Source organism: Triticum dicoccoides, chromosome 2A, assembly GCF_002162155.2.
Source record: "Triticum dicoccoides isolate Atlit2015 ecotype Zavitan chromosome 2A, WEW_v2.0, whole genome shotgun sequence".
Classification (NCBI taxonomy): Eukaryota; Viridiplantae; Streptophyta; class Magnoliopsida; order Poales; family Poaceae; genus Triticum; species Triticum dicoccoides.
This window is the reverse complement of record NC_041382.1, coordinates 474,646,203-474,655,156: the sequence shown is the minus strand read 5'-3', so window position 1 is coordinate 474,655,156 and position 8,954 is coordinate 474,646,203. Positions and strand designations below refer to the sequence as shown.

General features: G+C 40.9%; 1 long non-coding RNA gene across 1 annotated transcript; it reads left to right on the top strand.

Annotated features, from left to right (window-relative positions):
- Positions 1–5,289: 5,289 nt before the first annotated feature.
- On the top strand, positions 5,290–8,954 carry LOC119354947. The gene is made up of 2 exons (XR_005171356.1): positions 5,290–5,396; positions 5,518–8,954. It is a non-coding gene; the product is annotated as an uncharacterized LOC119354947 (long non-coding RNA).

The window sequence follows — 8,954 nt, the reverse complement described above, 5'->3', positions numbered from 1 at the left end:
CATTTCAGAATGTTCGGTTCCATCTCTCCTGCATAAGGATTAGCTAGCAGTTGTTCTATCATACCCGAAGGAATTTCTTATTCAATATTTTCAGTAGGTGCAGTAGGTTGAGGGGTAGCTAATTGTGGTTCCGGTCGAGGTGAAGATACCCCGAACAAACCCCTCAAAGGATTGTTTTCCATAGTAACAAGTGACAGTAAATTTCAACACACTATATAAATGTTTTCTTACCAATTTCCACTTACCAAAGGTGCTTCACTCCCCGGCAACGGCGCCAGAAAGTAGCCTTGATGACCCACAAGTATAGGGGATCAACTATAGCTCTTTTCGGTAAGTAAGAGTGTCGAACCCAATGAGGAGCAGAAGGAAATGACAAGTGGTTTTCAGCAAGGTAATGTCTGCAAGTGCTGAAATTATAAGTAACAGAGTAGTTTGATAGCAACATATTTTGTAACGAGCAAGTAATGATAATAGTAACAAAAGTGCAACAGGGTAGCCCAATCCTTTTGAGGAAAATGACAGGCCAAAATGGTCTCTTATAGTAAGCAAGCGTTTTTGAGGGTACACGGGAATTTCATCTAGTCACTTTCATCATGTTGATTTGATTCGTGTTCGCTACTTTGATAATTTGATATGTGGGTTTACCGGTGCTTAGGTGTCGTTCTTACTTGAAAAAGCCTCCTACTTATGATTAACCCCCTCGCAAGCATCCCCAACTATGAGAAAAGTATTATGGATAAATCCTAACCATAGCATTAAACTTTTGAATCCAATCAGTCCCTTACGGAATAGCGCATAAACTAGGGTTTAAGCTTCTGTCACTCTCGCAACCCATCATCTAATAACTAATGCACAATGCATTCCCTTAGGCCCAAAATATGGTGAAGTGTCATGTAGTCGACGTTCACATGACACCACTAAGGGAATCACAACATACATACTATCAAAATATTGAACACATATCAAGTTCACATGATTACTTGCAACATGATTTCTCCCGTGACCTCAAGAACAAAAGTAACTACTCACAAGTGATAAACATGCTCAAGATCAGAGGAGTATTAAATAACATAATGGATCTGAACATATAATCTTCCACCAAATAAACCATATAGTAATCAACTACAAGATGTAATCAACACTACTAGTCACCCACAAGCACCAATCTATAATTCTGATACACAGATTAAACACAAGAGATGAATTAGGGTTTGAGAGGAGATGGTGCTGTTGAAGACGTTGATGGAGATTGCCCTCCCCAAGATGGGAGAGTTGTTGGTGACGATGATGACGATGATTTCCCCCTCCGGAAGGAAAGTTCCCCCGGCGAAATCGCTCTGCCGGAAGGCAAAAGTGCTCCTGCCCAAGTTCCGCCTCGAGACGGCGACCCTCCATCCCAAAAGTCCTCTCCTGATTTTTTCTAGATCAAAATAACTTATATATATATATATATATAGGGTCGCGCTATTCGTCACCCTGGTTGAGGAATAGTTATTCTTCACCCCCCTCTATTTTACCATCAATGCACCGTAATTTTACGTTCCGTAAGTTTTGTCTTATTTTCGAGGCAAAAAGGGACCGTAAGAAAATATATAATCGCCATAAAAATATTTTATGTTATGTAAAATTACAAACATAAAAACATAGTCTAAAATACACATAAACTGCAAATTTTCTTGTCTTATGATCTATATTTTTATTTTTTTATGTCAAATTTTACGTAGTGAATCAATAGGAATGTAACTATTTGAATTTGAAATGTAATTTAATTATGAAATGATCGTAAGATTACCTCGAATGAAGAATAATTTGTTCTGCACCCTGAGTGATAAATAGTAACACTATATATATATATATATATATATATATATATAGAAAGTCTATTAGTAACCCAGGATGAAGAATTACTTATTCTTCGCCCCGGTCGATCGACCCAGCCACGGTACAGCTTGGCAAGGTTCCAAGCGATATAAAATTGTATCAATACTGATGTAAGATTACCTTGACGCTGGGAGGAGCCAGCCCGCTCCTCGATACCTTCGCTAATTAGGTGCTCACCTGCGAGCGGTTTCTACTTTGAACGAGGAGGGCGCTGGGCGCGGTGAGTGGTGGGGCTCGACGGCGTGATACTCGGCGGAGATTGTTGCCGCCCCTGTCCTCCTCTGCCCCGTGCACCGATTAGGAGGAGACAGTGGCTGCGGCCGCCGCGGTGGAAGAGCGGAGGGGATGATCAATTATTCCCAATTTGAGCTGCGGCGGCCGGCGCCGCCGGCCACTGCAAAATCTAGCCCTGCACTAACGGAGAAGCCTTTAGCAACAAGAACACAGCGGTGACTGCCAGCCTTCGTATGGTCTGCTCTCTCTCTAACCAAGTAATTGTTTTCTCCTTGGTCTGGTTCTCCCGTGATTTCTTCTTCTTGGAGATTGGTGCGTAAAAATTGGATTGTAAAAGTTCCTCCTGATCCGTCTATTTAGACGCCTGCACGCTTATGCTTTCTAAGCTCTGAGATTGACAGAAATTTAATTAGCTCAACTCTGGACAATGGGATGCTGGAAAGGAACTGCTGATGAGGGAGATTAGAAGAAGCTGGACGGGAATGGGCTTTCTATCAAAGAAGAAGAGAAGTAGCACAAGGCTCCTGAGGAGAAAACACAAGGTTATCTTCTTCGATCCAGCCAAAGATGGTAGCTCTGTCTCTTCTCTGTCTTAGATTATTCGTGCCTTCCTTTCTTTGAGCTCCACTGTTTTTGGATGAACTGGACTAGCCCCTCTTTAATCAATCAAATTCTCATGGAAAGAAGGTAAAGTGAAGTTTAATTGGAGGGTGCTTAATTAGTTGTTTCTCTTTTCTAATGGGGGCTGCATCATTTTTTTGAGGAGAGAACCCCTATTCCAGTGTAGGCTCTCTACTTGCTATTGGAGAGAAACAAATTAAGTAGTACTAATTAAGCATGATGACATGTCTACCTATATTTAATTAAACATGATGGGTTGCTTACATGTAATTTGTAGCTATTAGGTTGGATGATGATTTACTCATATAATTAGTTGTTGTACTTTGCTAGTTTTTCATTGCTCATTTGGTAACAGGAGAAAATTAAACTACAAGTATATGTATCAAAAGATAAGGAAACATTAATGCTCCACAACTTCTAGAGAAAATATGCATGTGACTGTCTGAATGCTTAATGCTGTTTGAGACTGGCAAAAGCTAGCTAGCATATATATATAGTCAAAAAGGGTCATATCATCTAGAACAAAAGGTAGGCATGATGCTCAGTGTCTTTCTATAATTGATACTAATTAATTCTGAAGCTGCAGAGGTGTCATTCTTTTGTTTTGATTGCCTGATGATTCCTTTTTGTCCTCATTTGATATCCAGGCTGCTGAGGTGACACATAGATACTAACTAATTCTGAAGCTGCAGAGGTATCCTTATTTGTGGTAAGAATGAGTAGCACATGGATGTATGCTTGCATTGATGTATGCCTATCTAGAACAGGTCAATGAATGAGCAAATACTCCAAATGCCTATGCACGTGTTGCTTCTTGTTCACAAAGGTAACAGAGTAACACAAATTCACAATTTAGGAAAGGAAGGAAGTTCACAAAATACTGAACTTTGCACAACAAAATTCACCCTTTTACATGTTTGGACACAACATAACTTTTTTCCTAATTGACTTATAATTTCAAATACTTTTCCAGGCCCAGTTTGGGTAGAACATGGCCCGCTTTGGTGGGTGGCATGGTCATTCTTTTCTGAACTGAAGCTGGTGTCAAAAGGAAGAACTAGGTCATTTCGTTGTAGTAACAAATTTCGAATGTTTCTTCATATTGTGTATTTTCCTACTCATGCCTTTGTGGAAGCTGCATATAATTTTTCCTCTCTCTACCATCCATGGCTCTGTTAATCTGTTTCTAGTTTTCTGACATTGATTTACGACATGTGGTGCGAATTATTATGCGGACAATCATCGTACATAACTTTTTGATGTGCACATTGCAAGGAAACCGAAGAAGTTTCTTTGGGAAGATGCACAACAAAGCAATGCGACATAGCCGGAACTTCTAATTAATGCTTTGCCTTTCTTCTTGTCAATTTTTTCCATATCCTATTTTGGATGCTTCTTACGGAATACAGCTACCATTTCAGATATGAACTATTCATCATTGGGACGAGAAATCCATAGCTTCTGCAGTTCTATCTGGCTAAGGCATTTTGAAAGGAATCAGCAGTCTATCACCGAAGCGTTGTGCAATGGAAATAGTTCAGACTGCCACATGTAGTTTGTTACACAAATTAACTCAATTTCTTTTTTGCAAATGAGGCCATGCTGGTAGTTCTTATGGACAAATGTGTGTGTGGCAGCATCTATTTTAGATGACTTCGTGTTTCCAGCTTTTTGGAGTCACCAGGACATGCCTTTTGTGTCAGGATTCGTATTTTATGATGGCGCCTAGATTTCTTCCGTGACACAATGTATTTGTCACCTAGAATTTTTATCTGGCATAATGTATTTTACATTCCATTTATTTTTTGAGTTGTATTTTACATTCAAATTACTAGACCATGTATTGATGATATTATCGTATACGCCGGCATTTTAACTTTACATCAAGTCCCAGTTTTGTTCACGTCATTTGCAAGCAACAGCGCTGAAGTAACTGATATTCTTGTTTCACGTCAGCATTCCTATACTTCGTAAAAGAAAATGAGAGAAAACTTCGTAATTTCTTAAGCCAGTGGTATACAAAAGGGTTAATAAGTCAAACGTGTTCCTACTTTATCTGGGCCTTAAATTGTTTTTAGGGAATTATCTGGGGCTTAAATTTTCTTTCATGAGTAGCCAGTTTCTACCGTGAGTAATTATCAACCTCTTAAAAATAACGTCAGTGGTTATAGGAGATGAATTAGTGGAATGTAATCTTCACTATTGGAGCTGATTTGATGGAACGTAATCCTGATTATCGGAGCTCATTTACTGGAACTTACTTTTTTGTTTGCCTTATTTAGAGAACGTAATCTTCTTACGTCGGCATGCACTTTTCTTACACCGGTGGTTCTCAAAAAAGCATCATGGGTAGTGGGTTTGGACACGCATATTAGCATGGGAGGTGCGCTGGTAATCTTACCCTTGCATGCACACTTTTTTACAACACATGCAAGTTTTCTTGCGACGTTGAGGCCTAGGGATGTGCTGGGGTGAGGAATAGGGTGACGAATAGCACGACCCTATATATATATATATAAAGTCTATTTAAGACCTGAGGAATAATTTATTCCTCACCCCGGTCGATCGACCGAGGCAGACCTTACATCCAACCAAGCCGCCACCGTTCTGCGATTGGAAGAAAGGCCCATCCCTCGCTGTAAATTTACATCAGGGGCGAGGTAATTTTACCTTTTATGCGTTTACTCAGAACACAGCCCACCTCTCCGTCCTTTTTAGAAAGCTGCGAACGGTTTTGGGACTAACGACGGCGAACGGCGGCGTGGTGCTCAACGTTGCCAGGTTGGCTAGGTCTTGGGCGGCGCCCGTGGTTGGTGATGGCGGTGCAGGCTTAGCGGCGTGGTACTCGGTGGCAGTTGGTGGCCTCGGCGGTGCGGTGAGCTCTCTGGTTCCTCGGTGACGGGCAACACAGCGGGTTATATCGACTGCGACCGCTTCGTGCTCTGCCCCGGCCACGACGGCGCCGCTCCATCTCGCGAACTATGACGGCATCACGGTAAGCTCTCCACACTTTGGTTTTTTGCCCGGATTTATGCCCCTGTATTTTTCCTCCTGTCCTCACCCAATCCATTGAGGAACTTAAGCATAATCGTGGGCATGTCTTGCCGGTTGTGGCGGCTGCCATGGTGCGAGGGTGTGGCCCTTCACAGATTGAACAATTGATGGATACCTGTGCTAGGTTCCTGAAGTTTTACTGGCTTCAATTTGGGTGCACAAGTTTTGGTATGGCCTTTGGCAGATTTGATAATGTGCGCCTTCTTCCTATATCGACCAAGATTGAACAAAAAATCGCATGGCCGTGGTGATCTGGTCCACGAGATAGATGACTAGATGTTGGGGGTAAATAAAGAAGAGCTTCTCTCCAGATCTGACCAACGCTGTCCTACTAATCTCCAATCTTCCATAAATAGATCTACCAATGCGTTTGTGTCTAATGACTCCTCAGGTTCAGTGGCTTTTGTATAATTACTCCTCAATTTAGCATGCCCATATGCTGCATTTTCTATCTGCCGTTGTCCATCAAATATTAGTTGTTAGATTAAGAAATAAGAGCTACTTAGTGTAATCATTATGGATCTATGTAGGTTTGAGGTCTCTGGGTCTTGAATTAGGCAATAAAACGTGGGTTGTAAGATAATTGGGTTCATAAATTGGTCTTCGGATTTATAATTTTGTTTTTTGAATTGGAACCTCATGATTCCATGACTTAAACTGGCTCAGCAACATCGCTGGCCAAGAGTACAGATACATCGTTCGGCAGGTCGTCCAACTACAGCCGGTGGGGCACCTGACCACCACTACCCATTGCAGCAAGGGCGTTGGCTACCTTATTACAATCACGAGGAGTACAAGAAAACATCACATTGGTGAAGTTCAATCGAATAAACATCACATTGGGATATATATTAGCTTCAAGAGTAACAGTTGAGCTCAAAGAAGACGAAGCAAACATTATAACTAGTACTGAGATGAGAAGTATCTCAGGTCTGTAGTTGCAGAATCAGGATGGATATTATAATGGATTTTCCCATTTGAATTGGGTTTCAAAGATGAGTTGTCGCGATATGTATTTTCTATCTTCTTTTATTTCAGTTCATAAAACATATAGGGTAATTAGTATTACTTCTATATTTCTGTCCACTTAAACTCTTACTGATTTATTCCAGTTTCTGTTTTTACAAATAATGGTTTAACCATTGTTGTTTGTGTTTGTGTTGTAGCCTGCTGTGGCTTAAGATGAGCTCAAGCCTGAATCCTTTAGTTTAGATCGTATTACTTTTCTCAGATTCCGTGGTCCAGTTTTGGTTTGCGTTGCACCAAACCTAGCACTTGCAGTTGCTTGTTTCAGAAATCCAAGTTATATGTCAGATTTCGGCCGTCGAGGTAAATCCTTCCAGCTGATGCATATTATCATTATGTGCTTAATTACTACATGTGCAGTCGTCTCATAATTATTGCGACCGTAATTTTTATGGAGTTTTCCTCCATTCAGCCTTTTTAATTTCCTTCAGAAATACATTCAGCTTGTTTGGGAGGGTACACTTATAAGGATTTGTATATAAAAGGTTAATGTTCTAAAGACGCTCTTGCTGCAATACAACGTTGGCATGTAATGTGCTTAGCTATATTACTAACCAATGACTAGTTATGCATCTTTTCATGTGAAAAAAAGAGAAAAACATGGCTTACTTTCTGCATGCGTGTGGCCAAGGCATAATTTCTGATCCATCATAGAATGGATATTTTTTCTTCTAATCATGTGAGGCGCCTTTGTTGCTACCAAAATAGAATACATATATCAACCATTTACTACTAAAACAATAATCATATTTATCGACTTTCTACTTTGTACTGAAGCTTACCAATTTAACATCTGTTTTGGTACATTCTTGAAACAAACGTAATTTTATGTTTCTTGCCCAGCCATTGTTTCTATACGGATCCATATCAACATTTTTTAATTCAGATTCATATAAACTGTAAGGCATTGCTTTTGGTCTTCTTTAACATGTTTTCTTGTCTTTCAGAGGAATCCACTCAAATATGACTTATTTGTTTCCTTTCACCTTTTACTACTCTACACTGCCAGATTTATTTATTTTCCATTTTTTACTTATTTATCTACAGATTATCTGCATGATTTTCCATCAGTTGCATAACCAGTCTTCTGTTGAGTATTTTGATTTTGTCATTGGGTAGCTGCAAGCGAGTCGTTACTGCTGAAACTCTACCTAGAATCTATATTGTTTTGGCAGGCAATGGTACCCAGGTAGATGGACTAGCTGCTTGCTCCGTGCCCGTTCTGGCCTCAGGAGCAAGCTGGAGAGGGACGAGTTAATGAGCACCATCCGAGCGGCCTTAGAGAGCCAACAGCCCTGCCAAGGCTCAATGCGGTGCTGAAGCTTCCCCATCGTGGGGCGCAGCTCGGCCACCATGAGGCTCGTGTCACTAATGGTGATCCCCAAATACGTCGTGGGGAAGCAGCCAAGCTGGCAGTTGAGGCGGTCCGCGATGCTCTGGCGTTCGTCTTGGGATATCCCAAGACCATGACCGCACTCTTATCAAAGTTGATCCTGAGGCCAGACATCTGTTGGAAGCAGAGCAGGAGGAACTTTAGGTTCATGATGTCGGCCGCGGAGCCTTCCACCATTATAATGGTGTCATCCGCGTATTGGAGAAGGGAGATCCCATTCCCGCCTACTAGATGCGGGACAATGCCCCTAATATGTCCCGCAGCCTTGGCCTTATCAAGGATGGCTGCCAGAGCATCAACAACCACGATGAAGAGGAACGGAGATGTAACGCCCCGAGAATCATGCTACAGTAATCCCCTTCTAATGATGCACTGTCATCATTGTCACTGTTGCTAATCTCACTTTCATTCTATCCCAGTCCAAATCTCAATTTCAAATTAAATTCAAAAATTCTTATTTGTCAAACCTGAAAACTAAAATGTTCAAAGTGTGGCAAATAATCTCTAGATATTTGTCATGTGGAAGCCAACATTTTTGGAATTCCCAAATTGCCCCTGGATTATCTTTTGGTGGTCCAGCAACTTTTATCTTTCCTTATTTAATTTCTAAAAATACCTAGTCACTTCCAAATACCTTGAAACATTTTTTTGGCAGTTTCATAATTCGCAAAGTATTTATGTGGCCTAGTCCCACATTTTACAAAATCCTTTTTGGCAGCCCAAATATTACCATGTTCTTTTTTTT